We start from the raw sequence: 15244 nt of genomic DNA, 5'->3' as shown, positions 1-15244 counted from the left end.
TCCGTTCCATCAATACTGAGTGGGCTGTGAGTGTGTGGCCTGTGTCTCCGAAAGTCCACTATTAGCTCTTTCTTTTCTTTATGTTCAAGTCCAGGTTATTGCTATGACACCACCTAAGCAGCTGTACAACTTCATCCCTGTAAGTGGACTCGTCATCATCACTGATCAGTCCTATTATAGTGGTGTCATCGGCAAACTTAATGATGCGGTTATTGCTGTGTCTTGCTGTGCAGTCGTGAGTAAATAGGGAGTACAACCTTGGACTCAGACAGCAGCCTTGTGGGGTTCCAGTGCTCAGGGTGAGTGGTGTTGATGTTTTATTGCCTATCCGCACCACCTGTGGTCTCTCGATAAGAAAGTCCAGCAGCCAGTTGCAGACAGAGTTGCACAGACCTAATCTGATTAATATGATCCATCTCTGGCATACGTTCATATTTTTAGTTTATAATGTATAATCTTGCTTATCCTTTAATGGCAAAATAAAGTGTTTTCATGTTCTAAAAAGTTACTACAATTTTTTTTACTTTGAAAAATGGTCACTTTGTATTTATAGACTGAGAAAATACTGCAAAAAAGTGCAGTTAATATGTGAAAATGTGTTTGTTTCATTGAATGGTCATGTGTAATGGGTATGTCTGATTAGTTGATTAATGAAGATCTAGTAGCTTCTAATATTATTGGTAATATAATATTATTTCCAGATAAACCAACTTCAGAGAGTAGGCGGCAGTGATGTTAGAGAGAGTGTGTTCACAGTCTTGTCAAGGTATTGCTTATTGTTTTTTTAAAATGTTTTTACATTACATTTTTACTTTGATCAAGTGAACATATCCACAGAATTGAGCTTATAGATACCTATGTGTTAACCACTGAATGTGCAAGGTGTAAAACTGCAAACTGCAAAATTGCAAAAAAAGGATTACAGTACTACATTTGATCCTAAATATTTGAGTAAATAAATGTTGAGTGGAAAAAAAGTCTAAACTAAATGTCTGAATTTGGTTTTCAGACTTATGACAAATGAACTGATGACAGAATTCAACTTCGCTGGCACAAACCGAAAAGATAAACAACAAAAGAGGGGCCTGGGAGACACAAATCTTTATAGAGTAATTAAAGGTACTTCTATTCTATGTTGTACTTTCAAACTTACTCTTTAATTAGGACAGGGTACTCTTTAATTAGGACAGACTTTATTGCTCAATCGCTATGATGCAAGCCAAATTTTATCCGTTTATTTCAGCTTTGAGCTTAGTAAACCTTATTGGTTCATTTTTGAGGTTATACTCAAGAAGATATTAATCATCATTTATTTGAGTAGTAATATTATATAATTTTCTCCTAGCTGCGGTGCTGAAGTCCCACCCTACATCGACAGAAAAAGAAATAAAGGAGCACGCAATGCGTTACTTGAAGAATGCATATGCAAGGCAGGGGGCCAGGAGATCTGGACACTGAAAATAATAGGTTTCTGGTCCTGTTAGGACAATAAGACAGGGTTTGCAAATGGTGGACAAAAATCGTCTTAACTTCAATTGTAATATTTTTTTTCCTTGGAAATATAGAAGTTGTACATTTTAAAATTTATATTTGAATCAAAATGTGGTTTTGAGTTAGTGTGTTAATGTAATTAGTTTGTGTTTGTCATTACTATACTGTATATTGCCATGTTACCAGAATTTGTAGCTGAAGTTTAAGACTAGTTGTGTTTTTTATGATTATTGCCCATATGTTGATTGTTGATTGATTGTATACAATGTATAATTTGAAATACATATTTTTCAGGTGTGAATGTGTATTTTCAGAATAAATTTCTAAACCAAATCATTGGCTTGGTTTACTTGTTTCTACACCTACAAAACCTATCTGATGTATAATAGACCTCTAACCATATACGTATAATAGACCTCTAAAGTTATCCGTATAATAGACCTCTAACCATGTATGTATAATAGTCCTCTAAAGTTATCCGTATAATAGAACTCTAACCATGTATGTATAATAGTCCTCTAAAGTTATCCGTATAACAGACCTCTAACCATACACGTATAATAGTCCTCTAAAGTTATCCGTATAATAGACCTCTAACCATGTATGTATAATAGTCCTCTAAAGTTATCCGTATAATAGAACTCTAACCATATACATATAATAGACCTCTAAAGTTACCCGTATAATAGAGCTCTAACCACATATGTATAATAGACCTCTAAAGTTATCCGTATAATAGAGAGGACAGCTCCGTCACGTCTTTTACGATGCTGCTTTTTTTCCCTTGCGTTTTTCTCTTCTTCCCACGTTCTCTCTCTTCACTGCCTTCGCCTCCGCTCTGTTTCACTTCAGTCTTTCACTCTTGCTTCCTTCCAATAAGGACGGAGCTGCGGGAGAAAGGGCGCTATAGAGGATCGCTGTGGATAGCTGCTGCTGTGCTTTGACACCTGAGCTCCGTGGAAAACGATCTCAATACAATTCTGAAAAACGCGACTCCCAGAACGCCAGCCGAACAAGTCTCCACAGCCGAAGCGCTGTGTCTCTTTTCAGCTGGCGATAAACCTTTTCTCGATCCTTTGCGGACTTGTAAAACTGTTCATGATCAGAATAAAAAATGCTCACGCTAATACACAAGCACCCATGTCTCGCCAAAGCTGACAAATGAACAGACGGAAAAGCCGCACTGCACACATGAACAGGGGAATGAGCGAGCGAGCAGGGACAATGCACCTCCTGCGCTTAAGAGCTTACAGCACCTGGTATTCCCAGCCAGTCTCCCATCCAAGAACTAACCAGGCCCGTCCCTGCTTAGCTTCCGAGATCAAACGAAATCAGGCATGCTCAAGGGGGTGTAGCCGTAAGCGAGAATAGGGCTCACTGGCACCCTTCTTATAGAGAGGACAGCTCCGTCACTTCTTTTACGACGCTGCTTTTTTTGATTGTTTTGTGATTTTTTGCGATCTACCGGGTTGATTGCATACTTGATCTTGTGGTTTTCTGTGGTAAAACTGTGATTTCGTACTTAAAAGTAATACTCTTTTAAGTTTAACGATGGTTACTAAAAGGTCTGAATTCGAGTCGCTAGTAAGCATTCTCTCTAGCAGCGACAAGTCTGACCACGATCTCCGCCATATCTCCATCAGCAGAGAAGTTAGGAGAATAAACCTCCATTCTGTGAGAGAGCTAGCAAAGGACATGGAGAGATTTGACCCTGCAGTGTCAGAGAATAATATCGAGAGTTATATTCAGGACCTCAGGTATAACCTGCAGTACCTGCCAAACGCCACAGAACAGGAGAAAGTGTTTCTGGTCAGGAAAACTACCAGCAGAGCTGTACATGAGTGGATGGCTAGGCAGATGAAAGAAGTCTGTAATGACTTTGAACAGCTTTGTCATGCACTTATCGAGGAATACAGTGCGTTTATTGACCCGACAGCTGCGATAGCCGCCGCCCTTAACATTAAGCACGAGAGAGCAGAGTCCCCCCGCGAATATTACGAGAGACTTAGATGAACTTATTTTGCAGGACGAAATGATGAGGGTTGCGAGGAGAACACACATTTCAAGGGTTTATTCATCGCGAATCTCCACCCGTCAGTCAGAAAGATGATCTTAATGCATACAGATGCACAGACCATGAAAATGACTGATATTAAGAGATTCGTGCAGAAAGCCCGAATGGGAGTATGATGTCCAAAGTCGCTCTGAGCAAAAAGCTGCTAAAGCAACTGTATTCGCCGTCAGAGCCAGCAGGGTTAATTCCCCCCTGCTCGAAGGAGCACAGGCTCCTGGGCTGGCTAATCCCCGTTCCAAAGCAGGCACGCAGGACCGCACCCAGCATCCTAAGTGCCATGAGAACACCGGGGGAGGGAAAGGGCTAGAAAAAGCTGAACAAAAAGATTCAGTAGCCGCCCGCCTGGCCAGGCTTGAACAAGCTTTATTAGGACAGGGACAACCGCTCCCCAAGGCTGCCGGAAGCGTGAATGAGCTGATACTCTCCACTGGAGGAGGCGGAGACCCGCCCCCTCTCCCTCCATCAGTCTATCTGATTGAGCAGAAGGGTTTCTGCCTGGATGAGGTCAGTCACTCCCAAGCGAGTGCTGACTCCACCCCTGAAGTCACAGAGCAGGCAGTAAAACACAGAGGAAAAGCAGGAAGCTTTTACCTCAAGGCTGCCATGGGAGATGTCTTACCCAGTGAGACACTGATTGACACTGAGGTTGAAAGGTGTTTGATGTCACACGGCAAGCTCAAACGGGTAGAAAAAGAAAAGGGCATGCGACTCAGAGAGGAACCTTTGGTGGATCACCAGAAAGGCAAGGTGTGGAAACAGGTCAAGACTCCTAAGCCTTCTGTACAGAAGGAAAGGGGGGCCAAGAGGCAGACTGTGCTCACACAGTGCCCACCGAACACAGAAGCCTATGTGGAGATTCCTTCTGTTCCCTCTGGACAAGAAATAAAAATATTTTCTTGTTCCCCGGATCTACAAGGAAGTCGTGTCCCGGCTGAGGTCACAACAGCCTCCATGCCACAGGAGCGGTGCTCCAAGCAGCCGCCTGATCCACCAGGTAAAGCAAACCCCTTTTACATCCCTAAAGGGGAGCAGATCTCCCCACTTGGTGATGAAAAGGAGCTTTCCCTGTGCACCTTGGCACCCAAGAGGGGTCAGGACCACCACCCCGCAGTGGTGGAAGGGATCCAGATGGCAGGAGAGCAGGTTGGTGATGTAGCCCTCACCCTTAGCCCTGAGAGGTCCTCTATCAGTGAGGATCTGCTTGAGCAGCTGTCACAGGGCCACCACCAGGTGCCCCTGGTGCAACATTCACAGGTTAGACAGGAGGTCCAGCTGGACGCTGAGACTACTGCGCTGTGGACACACCTGATCCCAGATGCCAATTCCCTCTGCTGTGACCCAGGGAACCTGCAGTCAGGTAACATTATTTCTCACAACTACCGGGTAGTGAGTGAGACTGACCTGATTGTTCCTGCCTCAACGGCAGGGTTGCCAACACACCCAGTCCCCAGGAAGGGACAGGGAATGAAAGCCGAGCCGGTTTTCTTACAGCCACCAGCCCAGTCTGTCAGTCTGAGTCTGACCAACAGTGGTTCAGCCAGACTGGAGCTGGATGGTCAAGCCACCCGCCTGCCAGTGCAGGACATCGCAAAGAGGGGTGTCAGAATCCCTGCCTGCACTGACATGGGCCTGGTGGGTGATAGTAAGTTCAAAGACAGTGAACTAGCTATCCCAGTGCTGGGGCAGCTCCCTGAACCCCTAGCGAGGGAAGGGGGGAGCGAGCAGGTGTCCTACACCCACGCCCAGCTAACGATTGTAAACATGCCGATAGAGGGATTCCTCAATCAGGAAGGGTGCAGGGTGGACCTGAACAGTGAGAATGGGGTAACAATCCCAGATCACTCAGGTGCTCCAGATGACCACTCAGCCGAGGGTCAGGCATGCTCCACCGCTGCACCACCCCCTGCAGGGTTCCTAGAGCACAGGCATGAACAAATCGAAAAAGCAGATACCCTGGAAAAGGAGGAGCAGCATCAGCAGCTGCGTCAGATCTCCCCAGATTTCCAGGATGTTGGTGCCCAAGATGCCACAAGGCATACTGAGAAAGACACCATGTACACGCTGCGCCAGCTTAGAAAGGCAACAGTCACTCAGAAGGAGATGACTGGGATCAGCCACCCGAAAAGACTGTTGGGAGGACTGATTGCTGCCGCCACTGTTGCACTTTTGCTTTTTCTGGTAGGTTTGTGTGCTACTGGCACTCTCACCCTGACTGCCCCAAGAAGGCAGGTGTCAGAGATGCCAGAGGGTAGTGACAGACTGTATCGACAGCAGCAAAGGCTGGAAAGCTTAGGGAAAACCCTACAGGCAACTTTCTATGCAACAGGGTTAAACCTTATCCCCCAACCAGTGGACATGATTGCCAGTGTTATACAGTGGGTTTATGCTTGTGTGCAACAGGCCAGAATGTTGACACAAGACCTGTTAAGAGAGTTTAGTGCCACTGTAGCCAGTCTAACCACGGCACAATTCCCAACCCACTTGATTCCACTCTTCTCAGTAGAGGAGTATGTGACATTAACCCCATCGCTCATAGCTCACCCAGAAGGCAATCCAAGATTGAATTTGGTTCCAAATCTTGAGATGGGTATGGGTACCAAAGCTATCCATTGGCTGTGTCTAAATGATTCACCAATGAAGGGTGTAAAGCTACTAACGAGCAGAGGGAGGTTAATGAACCCCATGAAGAGCAGGTGGGAAGTAAATGGCTGGTCAACACACCACATTTAACTGTCACCATGACTTGTGACAGGCATGATACAGCTAACTAATAAAACAGTTCCTGCAAGTTCCCGAGGAGGCCATAGTACAGCTTGGTGACTTAACACTGTACTGTCTAGAACCAGACAATATAAGACCAAACTTGAGGTCATGGATGCCTTCAGGTGCCACACTATTGAATTGGATAGAAATCCAAGAAACACTAAGCCCTGAAGAGGTACAGGTAGTTAGTTTGCTTTAATGGAACAAACCTCCAAACCACCCTAGCAGATACCCAACACAGGTGTCGTGGTTTATCGAGGGGCTGGGAACAGAAACTGGTGTTATTGTAACACTGCTGCCGGGTAGCTGGATCATGACTGACAGTGTACTCTGAATGCTGTACTCTCACATCAAGATGTACTCCGGGTAGCACGAATGAGTCAAAGGTAGCATGTCAAAAGAAAGGAAGTTACTTCTTCCCAAATATCTGCCTACAGAGGTATCAGATATTGACAGTGAACTTCCTGATGTGTAATTCCTAGACTGAGATAATGTCTCCTGCCGTGTTTATACATACTCCTGATGTTATTCATCATGTTTGTTCCCAATGCTGGTTCCAGTATGAATTCTCGAGGAGTAATGTGGACATTTAATATTAATGTTCTAATGACAAGGGACATCACTTAACTCTGTTTTGTTTTGAAGGCAACAACGCCTCAGGACCTCTTGACCTTCAAAAAGGGGGGATATGTAGTGGCAATGCTTGTTAATAAGACAGAATTAAGTGTTTCTGAGCTTCCCAAATGAGGCCCCATTTCTCTGTTCATCTCTGTGGTGCAGCCACAGAGAGACCATTAGGGTGATTTAAGGTCCTAGGACAGCTCCCAAAGGGGGATGCACTTAGCTAAGCCTGGCTATCATGATCAATGGTCATCCATTGGCGCCTATCTGTCTAGGGAGTGCCAGATGGACATCTGGACTGCATTCCTAGGTGTCAGGAGTAAGTGACTCATATCTCACCTTGATCAACCAATCAGGGACTGGTAGGGCCCTACCAGTAACCCACGTGGGACTCTGATGCCCATGGAACTTTCAGCCAATGAACGAGCTGAAGTTCCTCCAGGTAAAAACAGGCAACACAGAGGGCCTGAGAGACTATTCTGTGGACTTTTCTAAAGGGAAGTCAAAGGAGAATTCCAGGGCAGGACAGCCCAAGAGCAGAAGGCTCCCAAGGGCAGGACATTCTCGCAGCGCGCCTCCTGACCATCCTGAGACTCAGCCCGGACAACCACGGAACGGCCAGTGTGTCCGAGTGCCAGAACTTTCCTTTGTTCTAAGAGTCTAGAGCGGAGGTTGCCAGAGAGTAACCAGAGGATCCACCCGAGGTTAGCACCAGCAGAAGGCCTCGTGAACAGGTCGGAACTGTGGACAGCTGAATCACTATTCAGAACTAGCTTCACCAGGAACGAACTGGTCCTCTTCCTGACTTGCTTGGACCCACAGTCATCTTTTCTCCTGTGCGCAAGCTTTGCTAGTTAAAGCCAAAACTAACTAGCTGGTCTTCAGAGAGCAGCGCAGAGCATCAGCAGCGCACCGTCGCAAGCCGCACAGCACAGCCTGGCACCGAGCCAGAGAGCGCAGATTGGACAGCAACAGCCTGCAACTGTTTCTTTGAGTCCGCAGGAGATCTGAATCCCCAGAGATTGGATGAGTATTCAACTTCAATGCATTACTGCTCGAGAATTCAATTGTTATCCCAACCAGTTGATACCAATTTAATTCCTAAGAGTTATGTCCTTGTTTTGAGTATCTAATGTAGAAGTTATAACCAAGTTCATTTACGAAACGGTCTAAATGAATGATATACTGAACGTATGTCCTCTTGATATATGTAACTCTTTGTAACTGACTGAATATATACCTTTTGTATTCTGATAACCCTCTCGATAAGATCTGTTAGGTTTACATGCATATTCTATGTATTAATAAATGTATCCTCGTGTATTAGTACCTGTGTGTGTGCGTTGTTTGAGTTATATCGCATGGTTGGATTCTAAGGCCATCAAAAGAATCATTTTGTGATTTACTGCTACAATTAATAATTGTCCCAGTAAATGCCCAAACCCTACAGAACTGGTGCCTTCAGAGAGCACACTACACAGGGGTGGGATGTCAGAGCCATATGACATTGCTTTACACAGCGAGTGGCGGGGGTGGGATGTCAGGGCCTGACGATACTTCTTTACGCAGAGAGTGGCGGGGGTGGGATGTCAGGGCTTGACGACACTGCTTTACGCAGAGAGTGGCGGGGGTGGGATGTCAGGGCTTGACAACACTACTTTATGCAGAGTGTGGAGGGGTGGGTGTCAGGGCCATACGACACTTCTTTACGTAGAGAGTGGTGGGGGTGGGATGTCAGGGCCATATGACACTGCTTTACACAGAGAGTGGCGGGGTTGGGATGTCAGGGCCTGAAGATACTGCTTTTCGCAGAGAGCGGAGGAGGTGGGATGTCATGGTTATACGACAGTGCTTTCCACTAAGAGTGGTGGGGGTGGGATGTCAAGGCCATAAGACACTGCTTTATGCAGAGAGTTGAGGGATTGATGTCAGGGCCATACGACAGTGCTCCACTCAGGCCTCTGCTTGAATTTGTACTCCTCTCTCTCCCTACCTCTGCCTCTCCCTCTCTCTACCTCTCTCCCTACCTCTCCCTTTTCCCCTCCCTACCTCTCTCCCTACCTCTACCTCTCCCTCTCTGTGGGCAAGCAGGGGGCGCTCACCCTGCGGTCTGTGTGGGTCCTAATGCCCCAGTATAGTGACGGGGGACACGATCTGGCCCACCAGCGACGAGCAGGTTACCAGATCTAGACAAAGGGGGCAACTCTTAGTCATATGAGCTTAGTCACACATCGCAGCGATTAAAAAAACAAAACAAACATATTATGTCTGGAACTAACGACTTTTTTTTCCTACATTGAAAGTCTCTTTCCCGGGTGATTTTCTAGCGCGACTGGGGCTCTTCATTTCTCCTCGGTGTCTCATCGTGGGCGGTTTTGAAACAGACCACAGAACCTGCCGCTGCAGTGCTCTCGGTTAGGGGCTCTCATCCTGCATCACCAATCTTCCACAGGAGGGACAGAGCTGGATTTCTGTCTGAAAATAAACTCCAGAGTGAGAGAGAGAGCAGAGAGGGGTAGGGAGAGGTAGAGAGAGGTAGAGCGTTAGAGAGGTAGAGAGAGGGAGAGAGGTGGAGGGCGAGGGGGAGGGAGAGAGGTGGAGAGAGAGGGGGTTAGGGAGAGAGGGAGAGGTAGAGAGAGGGAGAGGTAGAGGTAGGGAGAGAGGTAGGGAGGGGAAAAGGGAGAGGTAGAGAGAGGGAGAGGTAGAGGTAGGGAGAGAGAGGGAGGAGGAGTACAAATTCAAGAAGGAGAAAATCCACAACACAACACAGGCGTCGGCATGCGTGGGCTACAAAAGGAACAAGTAAAATGTTTCTTCCGGGCTGAAAAGAGAAGGAAGGAAAACACACCGTTGCGGCGCTACGACACGAAGACGCCGAGCCAGTTGAGCACAGCAAACCCAACCTGTTCTCACAAGTTGCTTGCACTTCAGGCGAAATAAAAGCTGCTGAGATAAATCAGGAAAGCGGTAACTATTAGGACTACTCACTGTTCCTCAGGCTGGGACAGGAGATCCCACACTGTATTATTGTTATTTAGAGACAGGCTCACTGTCTGTTCCTCAAGCTGGGACAGTGGATCACACACTATATTATTATTACTAAGAGACAGGCTTACTTTCTGTTTCCCAAACTGGAACAGGAGATCACACACTGTATTATTATTATTGAGAGACAGGCTCACTGTGTCTTCGGTTGGGCTGGGACAGTAGATCACACACTGTATTATTATTACTGAGAGACAGGCTCACTGTCTGTTCCTCAGGCTGGGACAGGAGATCACACACTGTATTATTATTATTGAGAGACAGGCTCACTGTCTGCTCCCCAGGCTGGGACAAGAGATAACGCACTGTATTATTATTTAGAGACAAACTCACTGTCTGTTCCTCAGGCTGGGACAGTAGATCACACTGTATTATTATTATTGAGAGTCTGGCTCACTGTTCCCGAGGCTGGGACAGAAGATCCCACACTGTATTATTATTATTTAGAGACAGACTCACTGTCTTTTCCTCAGTCTGGGACAGGTGGTCACACACTATATTATAATTGCGAGACAGGCTCACTGTCTGTACCTCAGGCTGGGACAGGAGATCCCACACTGTATTATTATTATTAATATTATTTAGAGTCTGGCTCACTGTTCCCCAGGCTGGGACAGGAGATCCCACACTGTATTATTATTATTGAGAGACAGGCTTACTCTCTGTTCCTCAAGCTGAGACAGGACATCCCATACTGTATTATTATTGATTGACAGGCTCACTGTTCCTCAGGCTAGGACTGGAGATCACACACTGTATTATTATTATTGAGAGACAGGCTCACTGTCTGTTCCTCAGGCTGGGACAGAGGATCACACACTGTATTATTATTATTATTTAGAGACAGGCTCACTGTCTGTTCCTCAGAGCTGGACAGGAGATCCCACACTGAATTATTATTATAGAGAGACAGGCTCACTGTATGTTCCCCAGGCTGGGTCAGGAGCTCACATAGTATTATTATTATTATGAGAAAGTCTCACTGTCTGTTCCTCAGGCTGGGACAGGAGATCATACACTGTATTATTATTATTGAGAGACAGGCTCACTGTCTGTTCCCCAGGCTGGGAGAGGAGATAACACTATATTATTATTGAGAGACAAACTTACTGTCTGTTCCTCAGGCTGGGACAGTAGATCACACTGTATTATTATTATGATTAAGAGTCTGGCTCACTGTTCCCCAGGCTGGGACAGGAGATCCCACACTGTATTATTGTTATTTAGAGACAGGCTCACTGTCTGTTCCTCAGGCTGGGACAGTAGATCACACTGTATTATTATTATTAATATTATTGAGAGTCTGGCACACTGTTCCCCAGGCTGTATTGAGAGAGAGGCTCACTGTCTGTTCATCAGACTGGGACAGGAGATCCCACACTGAATTATTATTATTGAGAGACTTGGCTTACTCTCTGTTCCTCAGGCTGAGACAGGACATCACATACTGTATTATTATTGAGAGACAGGCTCACTGTTTCTCAGGCTGGGACAGGAGATCATACTGTATTATTATTATTGAGAGACAAGCTCACTGTTCCTCATGCTGGGACAGGAGATCACACTGTATTATTATTATTGACAGATAAACTCACTGTTCCTCAGGCTGGGACAGGAGATCACACACTGTATTATTATTATTATTTAGAGACAGGTTCACTATCTGTTCCTCATGCTGGGAAAGGAGATCACACACTGTATTATTATTGCCAGATAAACTCACTGTTCCCCAGGCTGGGACAGGAAATCACACACTGTATTATTATTATTGAGAGAAAGGCTCACTGTCTGTTTCTCAGGCTGGAGCAGGATATCACACACTGTATTATTAGTATTGAGAGACAGCCTCAGTGCTCCCCAGGCAGTGAGTCTGTATCTCAATACTAATAATACAGTGTCTGTTCCTCTTGCTGGGACTGGAGATCACATACTGTTCTATTATTATTGAGAGACATGCTCACTGTCTCTTCCTCAGGCTGGGACAGGACATTCCACACTAGGTTATTATTATTGAGAGACAGGCTCCCTGTCTGTTCCTCAGGCTAAGACAGGAGATCACACACTGGATTATTATTATTGAGAGACAGGCTCACTGTCTGTTCCTCAGGCTGGGACAGGAGGTTTAGTGTTTGCAGGCGGCGGCTCCCCGTGCCCTGTCTGTGTGTCGTGCCCAAGAGCTCCTGGGAGGAAGAGAGAGCCCTCCCACTCGGGGGCTTTTCCACGGTCTGTGTGAGGGGGGCGGGTGTGTCCAGCAGCTTATCGAGCGGAAGCCTGGGGCGGCGGAGAGCTGTGATTGTTCCATTCTCCGACCACTCTCGGTGTAAACAAGTCCCTGCTGGTCTCTGCTTGAAATGCACTTTCCTGCGTTTGCTTTGGTGTAACTGGCTTCCCCTGCATGGGCGAATGTGAAGAAGATCCTTAGTAAGTCATTGAAGAAAACCGAGAAGAGGTCGGAGTGGCCTCTGTCGTTCATCAACGATCCAGTCAGGCAGTACTCCTCTGTAAAGCGCCGTTCGTTCACATCGATTGGCTTTTTTTTTGCCTTCATTCGTGCAAGTAGTAAAAGCAGACGCCACTATTTTGCCGTGACCTGGATTCAAACCGGGGTTGCTGTGGCCACAACGCAAAGTACTGATCACTATACGATCACAGCGAGTTACCGATACACACGTGGCAGGGCGGAAAAGGCTGTGCTCTCTTCGTGTGACATAATTCGGAAAAGTCCTGACGTTGCATTTCAACTGAGTCCCAGTATACATCGACCCTTCGACACTCTGAGTGACAACTCTCTTGCGTGTTTTCTCATATTTATGTAGTTTACTTGCATGATGCCGGGAACAGTGTGGTTGTTTGCTGCCATATGGTCTAGCGGTTAGGCTTCCTGGTTTTCACCCAGGCGGCCCGGGTTCGACTCCCGGTATGAGAACGTGTCAGTTTTGCCTCCTGCTTTCCAAAAGATCAGCACCGTGTACGAAGGAGCCGCTCGAACGTGCAAAACGTGCGAGAAGAGGGGGCGCTTGTTTCCAGCCGAAACTTCTCGCGTGTGAGACGAGCTGATCATCGCTGCAGGAGGTGGGAGGGTTACTCTGGTAGACAGGGCTGACCTTCGGCAATAGGATTTATACTCTCCAAGATGATATTTGCACTTTCTGGAGAGGCGATTTTCTCCACTTCAGTAGCCCGATTTCGTTGATTGCGTGGAGAGGGCTGTAGAATGTGGCGCCGCCTTTCCTGCTCCGTCCATGACAGGCGTGCTAGTCTCTGGAGAGAGAGCACGGTCCATCAGCGCACTCCAATAAAGGCACTGGAAGCAGCTGAATCGCATTGGCGAAGGTCAGCGCTGGGCCGCTGGGCACGTCTTACCACCGTTTCCGTAGTGTAGTGGTTCTCACGTTCGCCTCACACGCGAAAGGTCCCCGGTTCGAAACCGGGCGGAAACGGACTTCTTTTGTCGCCACGCACAAAAGGGGATTGGGGATTCGCCTAGCTCTGTGATCGAACAGACCCACTCACCTCTTAGTGTGGCGGGATCTGCACAGTGCATGTCGCAGCGCATCCTGCTTTCACTTCAATGCGCGTCCTGATGTACCCCGGTCTCCCGCGTGACAGGTGGGGACAGGTGACAGGTCCTATACTAACGATGAAGACATCGCTCTCTCCGACCCCCGGCATCGTGTCCGACCCACCGTGCTGGAAGCCGACGCGTGCTGTGATTCCTTTACGTAGCAGAAATGACAACCGAGGAGCCGAGAGATCATTTCAGCATTTCGCGTCTGAACAGAAAACACAAACCACCAACTCGGAATGACTTGCCTTTGACGCTTATCAAAGCATTCTTTGTGCATCGAACAGACCCACTCACCTCTTAGTTTGGCGGGATCTGCACAGTGCATGTCGCAGCGCTTCCTGCTTTCAATTCAATGTGCTTCCTGATGTCGAGTCGTGTGCCGTGCGGAGGCTCTGAAAGCGAGAGCAATGAAAAGGTGCACGACGCTGCGAAAGAAAACAGAGAAGTGAAAGGCAGTCCTTTCTTTAAGGAGGTGAAAGAAAAGCTACTCCCCGTCAGGGAATTGAACCCCGGTCTCCCGCGTGATAGGTGGGGATACTTGCCACTATACTAACAAGGAAGACATCGCACACTCCGACCCCCGGCATCATGTCCCGACCCATCGTGCTGGAAGGTGATGCGTGCTGTGATTCCTTTACGGAGCAGAAATGACAACCGAGGAGCCGTGAGATCATTTCAGCATTTCGCAGCAATTCAGCATTTCGAAAACAGAAACGACCAACTCGGAATGACTTGCTTTTGACGCTTTTCAAAGCGTTCTTTGTGCACGACGACTGTGCCATCTAGCAGATACAAATGGGTTGTACAACTTTGAACTAGCAAATGGAAGAGAGCTAAGTCCCCTCTCTTTTAGCCCAGGTTCGATCTGTCTCCCAGAATCACCAGGGCACACACACACACTGTCTTGTTTCTCGTACACGTATAGTGTAAAAATGAAGAACCCAGGACGAAGATTTGACACTCGAAGAAACTCTTTATTATTTCACCTGTAACTCTGAACCAGTTAGCTCCTAAATTCACTATGACCTGTGACCCTGAGCAACCGTTATTCCCCGCTCAGCCCTCCATCAATCAACATGCAGTTTCACTGCTGACGCACACAAATATTACACCTTCTCCAGCTGTTATGAATCGCCTCTCTTCAAAGCCCGGTGTGTTTTTTTTGGAGATGTTATATATTTTAGAAAGAGCACTGTGACGTCAGAGACACCAGCCAGAGCGCCGGGTTCAGAGAGCGAGACCGCGGGAGGCGCGCAGACCGCACTGCGGAGAGTTATTGATCACTTATCTAGCGACAACCTATTAATTCAACTGAAGAACCATAGAATTAACGATTAACTTCACTGATTGGTGAGTACTGATTCTTTTCCCGTTCTTGACCCTGTTTTAAATATCTAGAAAACGGTCAATACCGCCTGGATCGATCAATTACAGTACCATAGTGCGTTTAGTGTTAATAATGTTCAATCCGAAATTAAAAAATGGTTATTCAAATTATTATTTAGGAATTTTATCCTAGAGCTAGAGAATTATATTCCAAGTTGATAAATTTGTTTAAGTAACAGTTGAAATGCATTTTCCGTTTGTTTACAAATCATAAGAATGGTAACCATGGCGACACGCGCCACGCGCCACGTCACTGTGCCCTGCTAGGCGTCTCGCCTTCGTCACAAAGAGCAGTG

The 15244-nt window shown here is 46.8% G+C and overlaps 1 long non-coding RNA gene, 1 other non-coding gene and 2 pseudogenes across 2 annotated transcripts; 3 read left to right on the top strand and 1 right to left on the bottom strand.

Moving 5' to 3' along the window:
• Positions 1-15244, top strand: part of LOC138242338 (zinc finger protein 850-like) — a 1462105-nt pseudogene that overhangs the window by 207909 nt on the left and 1238952 nt on the right.
• Positions 701-1545, top strand: LOC138242365 (uncharacterized). The gene is made up of 3 exons (XR_011191517.1): positions 701-766; positions 1010-1119; positions 1346-1545. It is a non-coding gene; the product is annotated as an uncharacterized lncRNA (long non-coding RNA).
• LOC138218960 (5S ribosomal RNA) lies at positions 2736-2854 on the bottom strand (annotated as a pseudogene).
• Positions 13362-13434, top strand: trnav-cac (transfer RNA valine (anticodon CAC)). The gene has a single exon. It is a non-coding gene; the product is annotated as a tRNA-Val (tRNA).

This window comes from Lepisosteus oculatus, chromosome 14, assembly GCF_040954835.1.
Source record: "Lepisosteus oculatus isolate fLepOcu1 chromosome 14, fLepOcu1.hap2, whole genome shotgun sequence".
Classification (NCBI taxonomy): Eukaryota; Metazoa; Chordata; class Actinopteri; order Semionotiformes; family Lepisosteidae; genus Lepisosteus; species Lepisosteus oculatus.
The sequence above is the reverse complement of the archived record's forward strand: the minus strand, read 5'-3'. Positions and strand labels throughout refer to the sequence as shown.